The following is an 18897-nucleotide window of genomic DNA, read 5'->3' as shown; positions in this document are numbered from 1 at the left end:
CCTAAAAAGGGAATAACTGAAGCGGCAAAAAATAGATAATAGCCCAGTTGTTGGAAAGTACTATACAAAAACTCTAATTAATAATATTCGCAATAAAACCTACAAAGTGTTTTTCCTAGAATACAAATAGTAAACGATTAACGGCTGATATTTAAGAATAGAAAATGAGGTTAAATGTTTCAATACCATCTACTTCGTTTGAAATAGTTATTTACGTTACAAGACCGCAAAGTGGTGTTTTTCCGGTCGAGCCAAGCAGATTTCAGGGCGAACCTCAGGCGAACTCTAGAAGCTTGGGGAGACCTGAAAAACACCTAATTTTCGGTCGCGTGACGTACAATATTTTTTTAAGACCGATATTTTGATGTGAATTTAATTCGTTATTTCATTTTACTTTGTCGAATCAAATGATTAACAAAAAATACTAAAACTAGATACTGAATATAACTGCATAAACTGAATAAATAGGTACATTACTTTTGAATATTAATGCTTAATGTACCGGGTGTCCCAATAAGAATGGCTCTCGGCCATATCTCCGGAACCGTTTATAGTACAACTTTGAGAAAAAAATATTTATAACAAAAGTTGCCTCGGGAAAAGCCTGGAAATTATTTTCATAATTGTAGGTTCACCGCTAGAGGGCGTAATTGAATTTTAAAAATAAAAAAATCAAAATTTTACAAAATTTGCCTAACGAAAGGGAACTGGAAATCCGATCATCGTATTCTTCATAAAATTCTGCGCATATTTGATTTTACAGGTTTAAGTCTACTTTTGCAAATAAGAGGTGGGGGTGAGTGGGAACCTTGTTATGAAAAAATAGCTGTAAGTCCGGTTCGGCTAAATAGAATTTTGCAAACTTGGTCTTGTTGAAAACAGTTCTTTTTCGTCAATGTAAGGGTTATAATTTCGAAACAGCCTATTAAGTAATATGCCAGCGAGGGGGCGTTATTTAATTATTTTCAGAAATCTAGTTTTCTTTGGAAAATATTAAATACAAGCATGCATTTTTAATCCTGTATTACAAAATTAGATCAAATTAGCAACAGAATAGTGAAAACCGCATGTCGATGCCTTTTTTCTATCTCGAGATATCTTAACTAGCGTGTAAATTTTAAACATAACTGTTACTGTCACCGATAAACGAAGTTGAGGAAAGCTAGTGTGCTGTGGAAAAAACAAAGAAACATTTTTTAGATGTCAAAGTGTATTAATTAAAACAAGAATAGAAGAAAGAACACTATAAAATATAACAAGGGAATAAAAACAACTACTTAGTGACGACTTAAATGTTCAAATTATGGCCCATAATTTTCGCTGCAAGTATTTACTCTTTAAGAGTATGTATATTAAACAGCAGTCTCAATTTCTGCTCTCGCAATGCTCTGCATGGCGTTTTCTACTCTCTTGATCATGTTTTCTCGAGTAGTGGGCCTAGCGGCAAAAGCAAGGTCTTTAATCCGCCCCCATAAATAAAAGTCTAAAACAGTTAAATCTGGTGATCTGGCTAGCCAAAAAATAGGCTTCCACGTCCTATCCATTTATCAGCGAATGACTCATCTAAAAAATCTCTTACTACTCTTGAAAAATGCGCGGGACAACTATCGTGCTGAAACAACATGGACCTACGAACTGCTAGCGGTACATCTTCTAGAAGAAGAGGCAATTCATTCCTTAAAAAAATTAGATAACGTTCACCAATAATAGCATTATCGAAAAGAAAGGGTCCAATTATCTGACTATCACCAGATTTAACTGTTTGGTGTGGGGATGGTTTGGTATTTCACTTTTATTTAGATATGGGGACGGATGGAAGACCTTGTTTTTGCAGCTAGGCCTACTCGAGAAAAAATGATCCAGAGAATACGAAACATAATTCAAAGCATTCGGAGAGCAGAAAAAGACTGCTGTTCATTCTACTCTTGAAAGAGTAAATGCTTGAATAAAAAATGATGGGCAATAATTTGAACATTTAAGCCGTCACTAAGTAGTTGTTTTTATTTCTTTTCTATATTTTATATTGTTGTTTGTGTTATTGTTGTTTTAATTAATTATATACGTGGAGATCAGGAAAATGTTTCTTTGTTTTTTTCCACAGCACACTACCTTTCCTGAACTTCATTTACCGGTGACAGTAACGGTTAGGTTTAAAATTTACACGATTCTTAAGATATCTCGAGACAGAAAAAAGGTATCGACATGCGGTTTTCGCTGTTCTGTTGCTAATTTGACTTAATTTTGTAATACAGGATTAAAAATGCATACTTGTATTTAATATTTTTCAAAGAAAACTAGATTCCTGAAAATAATTAAATAACGCCTCCTAGCTGGCATATTACTTAATAGGCTGTTTCGAAATTATAACTCTTACATTGACGAAAAAAGAGCTGTTTTCAACAAGACCAAGTTTGCAAAATTCGAGTTAGCAGAACCGGACTTACAGCCATTTTTTCACAACAAGGTTCCCACTCACCCCCACCTCTTATTTGCAAAGGTAAACTTAAACTTGTGAAATCAAATATGCGCAGAATTTTATGAAGAATACGATGATCGGATTTCCAGTGCCCTTTCATTAGGCAAATTTTGTAAAATTTAGATTTTTTAATTTTTGATATTCAATTACGCCCTCTAGCGGTGGACCTACAATTATGAAAATAATTTCCAGGATTTTCTCGAGGCGACTTTTGTTATAAATATTTTTTCTAAAAGCTGTACTATAAACGGTTCCTGAGATATGGCCGAGAGGCATTCTTATTGGTAAACCCGGTACAATTGTGACTGTTAAATATCTGAAAGGAAGATATGTTTGAAAAGATATTGGTTTGGCAACCAACAAATTAAAGATCAACTGGCACTTGTCACTTCATAATAAATCGTAACGTTCCTGTCATAGTGTCGGGATCAATGCAGTCTGTGTTATGAGATAGCGATTGGAAAATAAAATATAAAGACCGGAAAAAGCTTTTGACGGTCCCTAACGTTCCTATTCCGGTCTTGCTTGACCGGCAAAACGGCATTTTCTGGACAAAAAATTATCCAGAAAGTGTGCATTTAATGGTCGGTCTTAAAAAATTATTAATTGCATAGTTTATATATGTATAAAGGGTGAGTTTTTAGTGCGACATTGGTAGATTCGATTATGGTACAGAATATCCAAACAAGTCACTTTTATGGTAAAACAAACATACAATTTTTAAATATGACACCCTGTATATTTTCCAATATTCCTCTTATCAACACTGTTCCTACAATATGAAGTATTATAACGAGGTATGACCATTTTTGTTTCGATTTCGCTATGAAATAATCATACTGTATATAAATATATAGTAATGTTTGAATAACGGCGATTCGGTCAGTTGAAAGAAAACTCTATTTGTTTTAAGTCTCAATATTTCTTCACTATTTGGGACTTCTTCAGGAGAAAACTGCAAATTTATTAATATTAGACATGGACAAACTTAAATATTTCGATACTTACAACTAAGAGTAAAAATTTAAATTTTGAAAATTGATTTAGAAAATGACAGATTTTATTTTGACTTATTTGGGAGTTATGGTAACTGCAATATATTTTATTTTAATAGAATGTTATCTGATATATACAATTTTTAGTGAATAGGTCAAAGTAAAAAAAGGAAATTATACATTTACGAAATTTTAAGGTGGAAAGGTAATAGTAGAAAACTAAGAAAGGACCTAGGATAAGTTAAATTGATTTATAAAATGTAATTGATGGTACTTAATGAGTAAGTGTAAGACTGGTATTTAGAACTTAAATAAAATTGAGGTAGATTAACTATTAGAAGATAAATTGAGTAATTTGTTTATTTAAATGTTATGTATTAGTTAGAATATTACAGTAGATATTACTCAAATGGTTAGTGTCAGTCTTATAATTAATTGATTCTGGAGTTTTGTTGACAACCTTGACATCCAATTAGGCAATCCAAACCACGTGACCTCTGGTTGGCACACAAACTAACAAAGAGGTTATGTTTGTATCTATTTTTCAATGATTTTTCATTGTTTATCGTCGTATTTTGTCTATTTTGGATTCATTTGGATTTCGTTTCCTGTTTTTGTGAACTTTATAAAGTTTACCACAATGCAAACTGATTATTTAAGGAAATTATTATTGGAAACTCCAGATGTTGCGAGAAAGGTAGGCGAAACAATTTTTATTACTGTTCATTTTGCCCCGATATTTTTCAATAATGATGAATTTGGCAAGCAATAACATTATTTATTTTATTGTTTTAGATATTTATTGAAGCTGAAAATAATTGGGGATTTAGATCCATACGCAATTCAGTCAGAATTGGATTTTACAGTAAAGTGCAGTCCATCAAGTTACTATTATAGATATTTATACATATCGTGGAGTCTCACAGTTGCTACTCTAAGCAGCAGATGAAAGCATACAAAAGCCTTCAGGCACATAAATATTTTACAGCTGGATTTGTTTTGAATGGAGTAAAAATTGTTAATGATTTCCTGATTTCCATATTATTGTTGGAAAGGTATGCCTTTATTTTATTTATTCACTATTAAGAAATATATGGATAACAGTATTAGTGTCTTTTGGATAAATTGGTTCTAAATATTAGATTTATTTACGTTTATATATCTGTATGAAACCAGACATATCGTCGTCCTAATCTGTAAACTGCGAACTCCATAATTCTCTGAAAATGATTTATTACTGCCATCAATTTGAATTACTGTCATGATTGTTCTAAAATTATATTATATGAATATCTGGTTTTAAATAAAATATTCTCAATCATTGTAAACAACGCAAATACTCTAATAAAAATAAATTTTTGTAGTTGAAGAATTTCCAAAAAAATAAAATATTTTTTTTAGGTGAAGCATTTCCAAAAATCTAATGCTAAACGACTAAATGCTTGGGTGAGGTGATAGCCAGTTCTGATGACATAGCAAATGCACATTGTATGCGTATGGCCGGTAATAGTGAAGTCTGCAGCCATATTGCAGCAATCCTATTTTTAGCTGAGTATGCCCAGGGCAAGACAGACGAAGAAGAACCCAATGCATGTACATATGTTAGAGCTACATGGTGTGGAGCAACATATGCATTCTCTGATGAAAAACTAATGAGTTTTGAAACTGTTCGGTCAGAGTGCTTGTTGCGCTCACTAAACGCACTGAAATATAAGATGGCTTTGGCATTGTGTTGCAGCGATATGAAAATGGTTATTCATTTTTAATTATAATGTACTTCTTCATCATGAGTAATTATGTATTGGTCTTTTAAATGTGTATTTATTTTTGTAATTAGTATCAACTTGTAATGATAATATACATTTATCGTTTAAGGTATGACTATGTTTTGACTCTAAAATAAATGTTTTAAAAATCGAATCCTGCCTCTTTCTGTTAGTAACTACCCATGGATATCACAAATTGTGCTTACTGATAGGTTTGTTCGTAGAACGATCAGCAACTCTTGCCAACCATCAGACACATGCGCATTCGTAGTCTATGAATGCTAACTATTAACTGCACAACGCTAACTGTTAACTGCTCATGCATCTGATGGTTGTCAGCAGTTGCTAATCGTTTGTGTCGTACTACAAAACAACCTATTAGGTCTGGATCCCGTGTACCAAAAAAATTGATTAATAGCAAGCTGAAAATTATATATATTTTGTCGTGACAGAACATCCAATTGATCTGTTATCCTTTCATTAAATTCTCATGCAAAAATCAGACTGCTATTACTAACCAACATGATTCCTGTAGTTTGACATGGTCTTCGTGTTCTACTCATTAAAATGCCCAGTTGGTGATTTTTTCACCAGTCTGATTTTTGCATGAGAGTTTAATGAATTGGTAGCAAATCAATTGGAAGTTTTATCTGACAAATTACATAAACATTTTCGTAGTTTGACGTTCCAAATTTTTAGCCTGTTCCACAGTTAAAACTTCCAGTGTTCCTGTACATCAAAGTTTGTCGGACTAGACACCGTTAAGCTATTAATAAATTTTCAGCTTGCTATTAATCAACTTTTTTTTGGTGCGCGGGATCCAGGTCTATATGGAATAAATAAATAACAAAACAAATTCCCTGTCAAAACTGCATTTATTTTGAATAAAATGAAAAACAAAACAATATTGTTTTAACAAAATAGGGGATACATGTTAAAATTTAGTATTTATAAAGTTCGTCACATTGGCCTAAAAATTAATGTCACTAGTTACGTTAGTGTCACATATCAATAATTGTAATAATATTAATAGAAACCATAATTCCTAGCATGAGTGCGTCCTGTTTTTTGATAATTGACTTAGGCGAAGAAACATAAATGAGTTTCTAATAGGGCTTTTCATCGATTGTCATTTGTTTCGAGCTGCTGTTAGATGTTGTATAATCCGTGTATAATATTACTATACACGGATTATACGACATATGACAGAAGCTCGAACCAAATGACTGTAAATAAAAAGTCTATAGAGGGAACACGAAAAAAATTAACATTATCCGATCAGCTCGACTTCCACAGTTCACTACTATACAAGTTAGAGGCATGTTTTCAGCACTTAAAATCGCCAAAAACGAAAAGTTTATAAAATAATCAATCTAATGAATGTCTTTAAATACTATATTAAGCTCAAAATCACGACAAAAAACAAATTAAAATTAACATTATTCTGATCAGTTGGACTTCCACAGTTCACTACTATACAAGTCACAGGCATGTTGTCAGCACTCAAAATCACCAAAAACGTAAAGTTTATAAAATAATTAATCTAATGAATGTCTTTAAATACTATATTAAGCTCAAAACCACGACAAAAAACAAAATAAAATTAACATTATTCTGATCGGTTGGACTTGAACAGTTCACTATTATACAAGTGACAGGCATGTTGTCACCACTCAAAATCTCCAAAAACGTAAAGTTTATAAAATAATTAATCTAATGAATGTCTTTAAATACTATATTAGCTCAAAATCAGGACAAAAAACAAATTAAAATTAACATTATCCCGAACAGTTGGACTTCCACAGTTCACTACTATACAAGTCACAGGCATGTTGTCAGCACTCTAAATCACCAAAAACGTAAAGTTTATAAAATAATTAATCTAATGAATGTCTTTAAATACTATACTACCTCAAAATCACGACAAAAAACAAATAAGAAAAATCGATAATTACATTGAGTTTAGGTTAAGAACAGTTTTGTGTGCCAACCAAAGATCACGTGGTTTATCTTTGACAGGTCGATTGATTGCCTAATGCAATTTATTTTGTAAATTATGTTGCTCTTCAATGTGTTTGGAGTATTAGCTTTAGTTTTTGAGAACAAACTTGAATTTAGAAGTGGATTGTACTTAACTAATTTGATGTTGGGAAAAGTTTTAAAAAGTAGGACAATTTGGTCTGTTAAATTTTGGACATACGGTATTTTTTTGTAACTAAAGCTAATACTCCAAGCACATTGAAGAGCAACATAATTTACAAAATAAATTTCATTAGATGTCAAAGTTGTTATATTGGTCAAAGTAAACAATGGCTTAAGCAACGTGTCACTCAACATAAAAGTGACTGCAATATAAGAAAAAACTGTTGTGCCTTAGTAGATCACCACATAAATACAGGACATAAATTTGATTTTAATGTTGTAAAAATATTGGAACAAGTTGATAATTATAAAAAGCGACTTTTACTTGAGATGGTACATATTAACAAAACTTCAGAATCAATTAATTATAAGACTGACACTAACCATTTGAGTAATATCTACTGTAATATTCTAACTAATACATAACATTTAAATAAACAAATTACTCAATTTATCTTCAAATAGTTAATCTACCTCAATTTTATTTAAGTTCTAAATACCAGTCTTACACTAACTCATTAAGTACCATCAATTACATTTTATAAATCAATTTAACTTATCCTAGGTTATTTCTTAGTTTTCTACTATTACCTTTCCGCCTTAAAATTTCGTAAATGTATAATTTCCTTTTTTTTTGTTACTTTGACCTATTCACTAAAAATTGTATATATCAGATAACATTCTATTAAAATAAAATATATTGCAGTTACCATAACTCCCAAATAAGTCAAAATAAAATCTGTCATTTTCTAAATCAATTTTCAAAATAATGTTAAAGAAATTAAAATGTTTACTCTTATAGTTGTAAGTATCGAAATATTTAAGTTTGTCCATGTCTAATATTAATAAATTTGCAGTTTTCTCCTAAAGAAGTCACCAAATAGTGACGAAATATTGAGACTTAAAACAAATAGAGTTTTCTTTCAACTGACGGAATCGCCGTTATTCAAACATTACTATTTAACACAGTACGGTCGAAAATATTTGTACATATAAATATATATCTAATATATAAATATTCATTTTACATAATAAGGTAATTATTACATTTTAGTTTTCAAATTAAGTTTCACAAAGTTCATTAATACATCTTTTTATACAGAGTGAATTCCACAAAATCGATTTTCTCAAATTTTTTAATGTACAACTCTATCTTTTTTAAAAATTGCATTTATGATAATCTTTCATTTTTGGAGAATGAAGAATTTCCTGCATCTAAACTTATTACGAGATATTTTTAGTTTTTTTTTAAATTGCGAGAATACCTTCAATTTTTGTAAGTATAAATAACTTAGTGTTGTGTAATAATATAATAAAATTATTCTTATTCAATAATAGTAGGATGCTAAATTTGCAGTTACTAAAGCGTAATCAGCACTTATTGGGTTGTGAAAATTAGGTACTAAAACCAAAAAAAGTTAAGTTTTTCATTTTAGTGGGGATTTACCATTTTTTAATTTAATTTTCCATTTCCAACAATCGTTATTTCCGATACCATAATTCCGCCATCTATCCATAATTCGAAAAGATGTCTGGAATAAGTTACTTATTTTTACGTAAGGAATCCAAATCTGCAATAAAAAAATGGGTGTTCCTGTTTAAGATTTTAAAGTAACCCCCCACCCCACCTACCTACTTGGGGAGTCGCATTTGGTGTCATTTCAGAGATTCTTGAAAAACATTAAACACGTATTTTTCAGTTTTTCGATCTGACGTTCATTTCGCCATATATCGCGGGGTTCCTATTTAAAATTTTAAAGTTACCCCCATTCTTCTCTGTGGGTGATCGTGTTTGGTAACATTCGATAAATTTTTGGAAGATATTGAAAACGTGTTTTTTAGTTTTCAGATCTGATGTTCATTTTGCGAAATATTCCCTTTTTGAAAATATCCCCGCTTGGGCTCCCCTACCATTAAGTAAATAAATAGTTTTTATAAAATTAACTGTATTAACATTGTAATATTTGGAGTAATATTTTGATTTTGATTATGATCATATTACTTATCATTATTATTTAAAATTTTCTTTGTTTTGACAGTCAATATTATTTTAGTATGTATAAGAGCCTAGGTAAAAGAAATTGTATAAAATTTATTGTTTTTAATAAATAAATTCCCCCTGGTGGCTAAGTGGTAAGATATGATATATTTGGACTCAGGGGTCGTGAGTTCGAATCTCTCCTGGGTAGGACATTTTTCATTTATTAAAAATTAAAAAATGAAAATAGTTTCTATCCTTGTGGGATTAGTACTAACCGGAGTGATCGCAGACGTTCGGAAAATATTGGCGTCTCTTCGTAAAGACAATCAAGTCGACTTTTCAAAGTAACAACACCTTTACTCGACATATATTACACACTAGGTATCTGATTGAAAAATCAACTACTGTACCATGCCAATGGCCATTAGTTGTCGACGCTAAATAAAAAAAAATCAATTTGACGATTATGAAAATAAGATATTTAATCATAAAATTATATATTATAAATATACTTGTCTAATCTCTGGACATTATTAAATCCACGTTTCTAAAAACTCTTCAACTTTTAAATTAAATTTTCCTTTCAACTTAAAAGGGTAAAAGCGGAATAAGAAAATGAATTATGAAATAAAGGTGGTTTACATTCCAATATAAAAGTCCGGATTACTTTACGGAATTTTGGGACTGAAACGTCATCATATTCTACGTAAATTATTCGTTTCGAGAGCCTTATTTTGGGCGAAAGGATAAACCAATTAGATCGCACATTTTAAATTAAATAGAATTTGCGGAAGATTTAAACGATAATAAATATATTAGATTTTCACAAATATACAGGGTGTCCCGGAAAGATTGGTCATAAATTATATCACAGACTCTGGGGCCAAAAATAGTTTGATTGAACCTAACTTACCTACAAAAAAAAGTTACAACCCTTTGAAGTTACAAAATTAAAATCGATTTTTTACAATATATCGAAAACTATTAGAGATTTTTAATTGAAAATGGACATGTGGCATTCTTATGGCAGCAACATCTTAAAAAAAATTCAAGTGAAACTTGTGCACCCCAAAAAATTTTATAGGGGTTTTGTTCCTTGAACCCCCCAAACGGTTTTGTACGTTCCAATTAAATTATTATTGTGGCACCATTAGTTAAACACAATATTTTTAAAACTTTTTTGCCTTCTGGTACTTTTTCGATAAGCCAGTGTTTATCGAGATATTTTGAATATTTTTCTTATCCCAAACATATTTTTATATGGTTAATTAAGTTCGATTATAGAGACCTGTTAATAATTTGAAAATTTATTTATAATTTACATTTTTTGTAGGTCGGTATATTTTGAAAAAGAAGGCACATCTTGTTAAAAGGTGACTTATCAAAAAAAGACTAAGAGGCAAAAAGTTTTAAAAACACTGTGTTTAACTAATGGTACCACACCAATAGTTTAATTGAAACGTACAGAAACATTTGGTGGGTTTAAAGGAAGAGAGCCCCCATAAAATTTTTATGTACATATATATAAAAAAAGAAGACGCATCTCCATAAAAACTGGCTAATCGAAAAAATACTAAGAGGCAAAGAAAGTTTAAAAAAAGTTGTCTTTAACTAATGGTACCACAATAATGAATTAGTTGGAACGTACACAATGGTTTGGGGGGGTTTAAGAGAACAAAGCAAATGGAAGTTTATTGGACACACATTAAGGAAAAATGAAGATGATATAACCAAACAAGCCCTGGATTACCAACCAACTGGAAAAAGAAAACAAGGCAGACCAATGACATCCTGGAAAAGAAATATTACCAGAGAGCTAGAAGACAATGGGTTAACATGGAAAGAAGTAAAAGCCCTGGCCAGAAACAGAGATGAATGGAGGGGGACTGTAGAGGCCCTATGTTCCAAATGGAATCAAGAGGAGTAAAGTAAGTAAGTAAGTAAGAGAACAAAACCCCTATAAAATTTTTATGGGGTAGACAAACTTCACTATAATTTTGTTTTAAGATGTTCCTGCCATAAGAGTGGCACATGTCCATTTTCAATAAAAAATACTTAATCGTTTTCGATATATTGAAAAAAATCGATTTTAATTTTGTAATTTCAAAGGGCTGTAATTTTTTTATGAGCACATTTGTACTAAGGCAAGTTAAGTTCAATCGAACTCTTTTTGATCCCAGAATGTGTGGTATAATTTATGACCAATCTTTTCAGGACACCCTGTATAAAGATCATCACCATTATCTTTGCCTTATGCGGGGTGAGCTTTCCTAATTGAATTTCTCCACACAATTCTCTCTTGGGTCATATCAATGTTAATCCCCTTTACCAACATGTCCTGCCTTATCGTCTCCCCCAGGTCTCCTTTGGTCTTCCTCTCCCACTCTTTACAGGAATCTGCATTTCAGATATTTTTTGTATTGGGTGAATAACGTCTCGGTGTTGAACATGACCAAACCAGCTTAACCTATGCTCTCTCATTTTGGCATACATCTAAGCATTCTTATTTCCGCGACATGCTTTCGTTATTCCTCTTTCTATTTCACTGCCCAACTTTTAGTTCCGTACATCATAGCCGGTCTTATGGCTGTTTTATAGAATTTTCCCTTCAGCTTCATCGGAATTTTTCTGTCACACAACACATCACTCGCTTCTTTCCACTTCATCCATCCAGTCCTATTTCTACTGCATGCATCTCAATCTATTTCTCCATTACTCTGTAACATGAATCCTAGGTACTTAAAACTATTGCTTTTCACAATCATTTCACCATCCAAAAGTACCCTTTTATTTGTAGTAACTCCATCTTTAAATGAACATTCCAAATACTCTGTTTTTGTCCTACTAAGTTTTAAACCTTTTTCCTCCAGAGCTTGTCTCCACTCTTCCAGTTTTTGTTCTAAGTCTCTTTCACTATTTCTTATTAACACTACATCATCAGAATACATTAGGCACCATCGAATGCTACCCTGTAGTTTCGCTGTTATCTGGTCCAAAATTAATGATAATAAATAAGAACTAAGCACCGAGCTTTGGTGCAATCCCACTTTCACCTGAAATTTATCAGTCTCTCCCACACCCTGTCCTAACACTAGTCGTTACTCCCTCATACATATCTCTCACAATCTTTACATCTTCACCAGGGACTCCTATCTTATTGAGTGCCCACTACAGAATCTCTCAATGAACTCTATCATATGCTTTCTCAAGATCAATGAATACCATATGAGCGCTGGTCTCTTTATTCCTGCATTTTTCTATCAGTTGCCTTACAATGAAAATTGCATCTGTTGTTGATCTGCCCTGCATATAACCAAATTCATAATCGGACATTTCGGTTTCTTCACGTAACTCATTTCTTCATAATAAACTCGGTTGGTAACTTTGGTTCTTCATAATAGGTAAGGCTACCAGATACTTTAATTCGTATTATTGTTTTCGACCATTTTACAATATTAATCTTCCGATGACCAACCTTTTTTTGTTACACGGATGACCAAGGGAGGGAAAAATGACCCCAGGTCAAACATGTCAAAAATGACAATTAATAAAAAAACGAAGTTTTTTTTATGGCATGGACTTTATGTCATTCAGCCAGTCACAACATGAGTATTACTGTCATGTGTAATGTGTAGTGTGTATATTGAGTAAGTGTCTTGTTACTTTGCGAAGTCGACGTCATTAGCGTAAAACTACTTGGAATTACACATAATAGACGGTATTTTACTAAACATCAACTTCAGAATATATTTTTTTCGTAAAATATAGGGAATTTTTTTTTATTTCAAAATATGAGGATGAATGATATTAAAGTCAAATAAAAAAATAGTGAGTTAAAAATTGAAAACACTTTTGAATTTATTAAAGAAAAACATACGCTGGGGTTCAAATTTCCCCCGCTCGGTCATCCGAAGGTTAAAGGGTGAAAACCGTTAATTATCTATGCCTGCCTGTCCATCCGTAAACACCACTCCTCCGTTATTAGAAATGATAGAATGACAAATGGTGTGTCAGACGTGACTTTATAACCCAATGATGAAATATATTCAATTTATTCTTTTACAATTGATTGTATTCATTTTTTTTATTTACAATAGCTTTTGTTCGATCAGATTTCTAGTAATCTAAGTCTCCAGTCAGTTGAAACCGTTCTCGAAAACTTTCAAAATTTCTTTTCTTGATAGTCGTCTATCAGGGAATTGCTGATGACAACTCATTAGAAAAATTCATATTAGTAATGGCAACAAAGCAACTGGAGCTATAGAATTAGTTCGTGGCCCAAGATGGTTGTTTAAGTTTTCGCCTAGGGTTTTACCATGTTCCCGAGGTTATCTTCTAACATCGCCGTTAAGCCTTCTCAATTTCAACACATTAGAATGTTGATTAAATTATAATTACAACCATTGTTTGATTCTGGGACTAGTTCGCAGGTATATGAGTTCACTGATGATGGACTGATAGGTCCGAAAACGTTCGTTCTGAATACATTTTATACAATCCATTGGGATTTTTTAATATGTTATTAGTTATTATATTATACCTATTACATAGAAGTTGTTTTAATTCTATGTTAGAGAGTTTTTTAAGTACACTGCGCGTCATAGAAAACGGACACACTAAAAAATGGGTCATTTTTGATGTCGCGTATCTCCTTAACCTGTTGTCCGATTTAAGTGATTTTTTGAATATGTTATAGCCTTATTTTTGTCAATATCCCTGTAATAATATTTTTGCTAAACAGGTAAATTTTCATTGTATACCGGGTGTACGAATCAAACTGTGTTTTTTTCTTAAAGTTCGCAACACCCTGTGGAATATTTTAGCCTTTATAAAATACTGAAATTAAATCCCGACTATACCCTCAGGTTTTCTGATCATTTTGTTTTTTCATTCATTCTCTTATGTTGGATAATACAAAAGTTATGTAATTTAACAACTATCCATGTTCTTCATCAGTATAGGTTGTTTGTAAATAAGTGCGACAAACTTTAAGGGGCAATTCTGCATAAAAAAATAATGACCGTTTGCTTTATAAACTTATGTCCGCAAATGCTTCGTTTACAAGATACGGGATGTTGAATTTTTTTACAAACTGCCGATCTATTTTATTGCCCTAAAATCGGTTGAGATATGCAAATAAAATTTGGTAGGTTCTAAGAGATAATTATTGTGAATTTTTTGACTTGCAATCAAGAATTTTATATTCACTATTGGCGTGCATACGGGTAATATGACCGATCATATCGGCCAATGGTGAATATAAAATGTTTAATTTTATATCAAAAAATGTGCAATAACTACGTCTTAAAACCCACCAAATTTCATTTGCATATCTCAACCGGTTTTAAAGCAATAAATAAATCGTCAGTTTGTAAGAAAAAATTCAACATCCCGTACCTCGCAAACGAAGCATTTGCGAACATACGATTATAAAGCAAACTGTCATTTTTTTTTTAATGCAGAATTACCCCTTAAAGTTTGTCGCACTTGTTTAGAAACACCCTGTACAGAAAAAGAACGTGGCTAATTGTTAAAGTACTTTACTTTTGTATTATCCAACATAAGCGAATGAATCAAGAAACAAAATATTGAGAAAGCCTTAGGCTATAGTTGAGTTTTAATTTCAGTATTTTATAAATGCTAGGATATTCCACAGGGTGTTGCGAACTTTGAGCAAAAAACACAGTTTGATTCGTACACCCGGTATACAATGAAAATTTACCTGTTGAGCAAAAATATTATTACAGAGATACTGACAAAGAGTCAGGCTATAAGATATTCAAAAAATCACTTAAATCGGATAACAAGTTTAGGAGATACGCAACCTCAAAAATAACCCATTTTTTAGGGTGCCCGTTTTCTATGACGCGCAGTTTATGAGGTTTGTTCTAGCAAACAATCAAACTAGTCAGAAACCGTCAGCAAACAGTTGGTCAGTGAGAGAACATAGTACAGTCACCAGTGCTATCCCCTCTACTCGCGCTGGTCGACTATTCACTGATGGTTTCAAACCGTTTGAAACTGATGCTAGAACAAACTTAATGTATACAGCCAAACCAGGGAACTATCAGTAGTAATTGCACAAGGGCTCTGAAATTATTGAATTTTTCCCGAGTGACACTTTTAATATCACGAGCCGAAGGCGAGTGAAATTATGTCAAAGTGTCACGAGAGCAAAAATTCTATATTAATTTCAGAGGTCGAGTGCAATTTGTTGGGATTATTTCATGAATAAAACTGTTCAAAACCAAAATTTTATTGTAACTTATTTATGTAAGTACCATTAAACGCACAGTTTTTATAAATATTCGACGATTGAAAGCCATCACTTTTATAATTTTTAAAACATTAATTGTCATTAATGTCACTGAATGTATTTTTTCATAGCAACGAAGGGCATCTGACGTAATATGCTTAACCACGGGAGATTATCAAAAATTATCACCTTAATTTGCATCTCTGTAACTTTCTATTGGTCAGAATATCCTATGAATGAAATAATCCTTTTAGTTTATAAAAATAGTATAATATCAAATGGTTATGCCAATTTAATGTCAAAGCCAATTAGGTAGAATATTGTATGCATAGAGGTATATATTAACATAGAGTGAGCCTACTTTCCGCGCTTCCTGACGACAAGATCTCATGGACTGGTTTGCGGCATCTCTTTCTAACACATTGTATCGAGAATCTGTGATGACATTCAGTGTGAGTATACGCACGGAAGGGGAGGACAACTGTAGCAGCAAGAGTGAAACAGCACTAATCCAAATAAAAAAGATGGTGTCGTCACTTCGCTCTGAATGACACTCTCTCTATGCTAATATATAACTCTATGAATGTATGTTAATATTAATATTTTACGAACCCAAAATCTTAACCTCGTAGATATTCTGATATCTCGTCCAATATTAATAAATTAAGGATCAGTTTAAATTAACCTGTATTTTTTTTCGAAAAATTATTTTTGATTGGATATTTTTACGGCGGAATAAGCAATAAAATTTCACGTAATTTTTGTTGCAATTAAAGTTTACCTTAAAGAATCACGAATAACTCACAAATTATAGCACTTAGGTTTAGGCAATTATTATGAAATAAAAAAGAACCATAATATATGTCATCACACTACTAAAATACAGTGTGTTTCATTTAAGAAAACTCATAAAATACTCATTCCCAGTTTCGAGCAACCTACAACATTTAGCTATACTAATAATGTTTAACTAAACATCGTTTGAACATAAATAGAAATTTTGATGTCAAATCATTATAGTTTTACGGGGTGTGAATATTGCTACGAAATTAACAAAAAAACGTAAATGTCTTTTAAACTACCTTATATAATATTACAAATCCCTATATTTTAAGAAAGAAGTTTCGAGGAGAATCTAAAAATGTAAAAATATATAGGGCGAGCCATTTAAAAAAAGATACATTTGTCCCACCCTATCAATACGAGTGACCTTGTATAACTGAAAATATTTTTAAAAAAATTTCCTATATGATATGTGCCCCAACTTTTACCTAAATAACTTTTTTTCGTATCTCTTACGACAAACGAGTAATTGGACTTCCTCGCACTAATTCCTCACCCTGTATATTAAATTTTTGTTTTTATAACGTGTCCTTCAATACTATCCAACTGATTTACCATATTAATTAATCTATATAAATACTATATTTAGGCTTAGCAAATGATCTCGCCATTTTATCCTATCACTGTTTTATATCCTCGGTAATTTTGAGTTATCCTGTCTAATGGAGTCGATTATCCTTAAGCCCGATCGGCGGAAAGTAAATGATTTGTTTTCCCCTTCGTATATTGAGCTAGAACAAAGTTGTTTTAGGCAAGTCATTGACGTTTAAATACTGGCAACTTAAGGTACTAGTACACTTTAGATGACCAAAAATAAGCATTTTTTCCAGAACCTTTATTAAAAATGAACATAAAACTTTTTGTATATTAATATAACTCTTAGACAATACAAAAAATATATCTTTTTTCATTTATGTACGTACACTAATATTGTAGAGGGCGCCAAAGTCGAGGCCTCGAAAAAAATTAGTTCCGATGGCGGACAGTTAATCTCAGGATTGGGATCTCTGAAACAAAAAACTCGTACTGCATTTGAAAAAGAAGGTTTCTTACGTGACAATTTAACACCGATAGTGAAACATTCCGCAAAAAAAAGATTTTACTGAAATTTGAAAAATTTTTGTGAAAAAATCGCCCGTTTTTCTTCAGTTTTTTATGGTTAAAAAATATTTATTTTTAATTTTTTGGTCAAATTGTGGTAAATTGTCACGTAAAAAACCTTTCTTTCTAAAACGTAGCACGATTTTTTTGTTTCAGATATTACAGTCCTGAGATTACCTGTCCGCCATCATTTTTCAACGCCTCAACTTTTGCGCTCTCTACAATATTATTGTACGTGCATAAATGAAACAAGATATATTTTTTGTATTCTCTAAGAGTTAGATATTAATATATAAGGAGATTTATGTTCATTTTTAATAAACGTTCTGAGAAAAAAATCTTGAAAAAATGATTATTTTTGGTCTTCTAAAGTGTACTAGTACCTCAAGGCTCGATGGACATTTGCGTGCTTTCAAGCTGCGTTCATACTGTAAGCCAGCTAGTGCCATCGCTGGCGATTCAGCAGTACATGAGTTGAATTTATTCACTGCACACTCGAGCTGAGCCGAGGCGTGTAAGCTGCTTGCAAATGACTTGCAAGCCGCCTGGACCGAGAGCACGACATTTTTGCTACACCTCCATGTGTACACCGCTTGAAAACAAGTCAGGCGGTTTGGCACACTGCGCTGGGCAATTATTCAGTACACGTTGGCCGCGCTGTCGCTTTCAACGTACAGAGCTGTTTATTTCTGGCGTATATTGACGCCGAGAAACCTCTCAAATGTGTATTGACGGTAAACGTGGCTTGAAAACAAGCAACTCGCAGCGCACACGCAACTTGAAAATACGCAAATGTGCATCAAGCCTTACAGTTGCTGCATAATTCTCTTTAGTGGTTCTTACCCTGGTATTTCTTTGGTGGCTCAGCAAGCACTCAACCTGTTTATTTTAACACTGATGATGATTTTGTAAAAAAATCGAAAACGTTCTGTTGTAATGTAGCCCTTAAAAGGATTTTAATACAAGTTTTTATACAATAAAATTGTATACCATTTTTATTCAGTTGAAATGCGAGGCCAAAAATGTCTTAATTTTTACTTAGATTAGAGAGCGCAACCACCACTCTTATCGACGATTTCACCTCTTGTTAGAGGCTCTTCAGAGAATGCATAGGTTGCTTTTCTCTAATCCAGTAAATTTTTCGACATATATTAGTCCCACACTGCAACTGAGGTGAATGGTTTAGGTGACTAGCGTCATCTGGCAATTGAAAGATAAAGTTTTTCAATCCTAATAGCAACATTAATAATATTGAAAAATATTAAAAATATTACTAAAAGATTTGTAAATTGAAAACTTATTGGTACATTTCCCTTGTGACACCTCCAAGGCTTCTA

General features: G+C 32.1%; 1 protein-coding gene and 1 long non-coding RNA gene across 2 annotated transcripts in view; one reads left to right on the top strand and one right to left on the bottom strand.

The window, feature by feature from the left end:
* Positions 1-18897, bottom strand: part of LOC114326299 (leucine-rich repeats and immunoglobulin-like domains protein 2) — an 831802-nt gene that overhangs the window by 292121 nt on the left and 520784 nt on the right. The window lies entirely within an intron of this gene.
* On the top strand, positions 3947-5072 carry LOC126883865 (uncharacterized). The gene is made up of 3 exons (XR_007697723.1): positions 3947-4168; positions 4267-4526; positions 4873-5072. It is a non-coding gene; the product is annotated as an uncharacterized LOC126883865 (long non-coding RNA).

The sequence above is a fragment of the Diabrotica virgifera genome, chromosome 4 (assembly GCF_917563875.1).
Source record: "Diabrotica virgifera virgifera chromosome 4, PGI_DIABVI_V3a".
Lineage (NCBI taxonomy): Eukaryota > Metazoa > Arthropoda > Insecta > Coleoptera > Chrysomelidae > Diabrotica > Diabrotica virgifera.
This window is presented reverse-complemented; position numbering and strand designations above follow the sequence as displayed.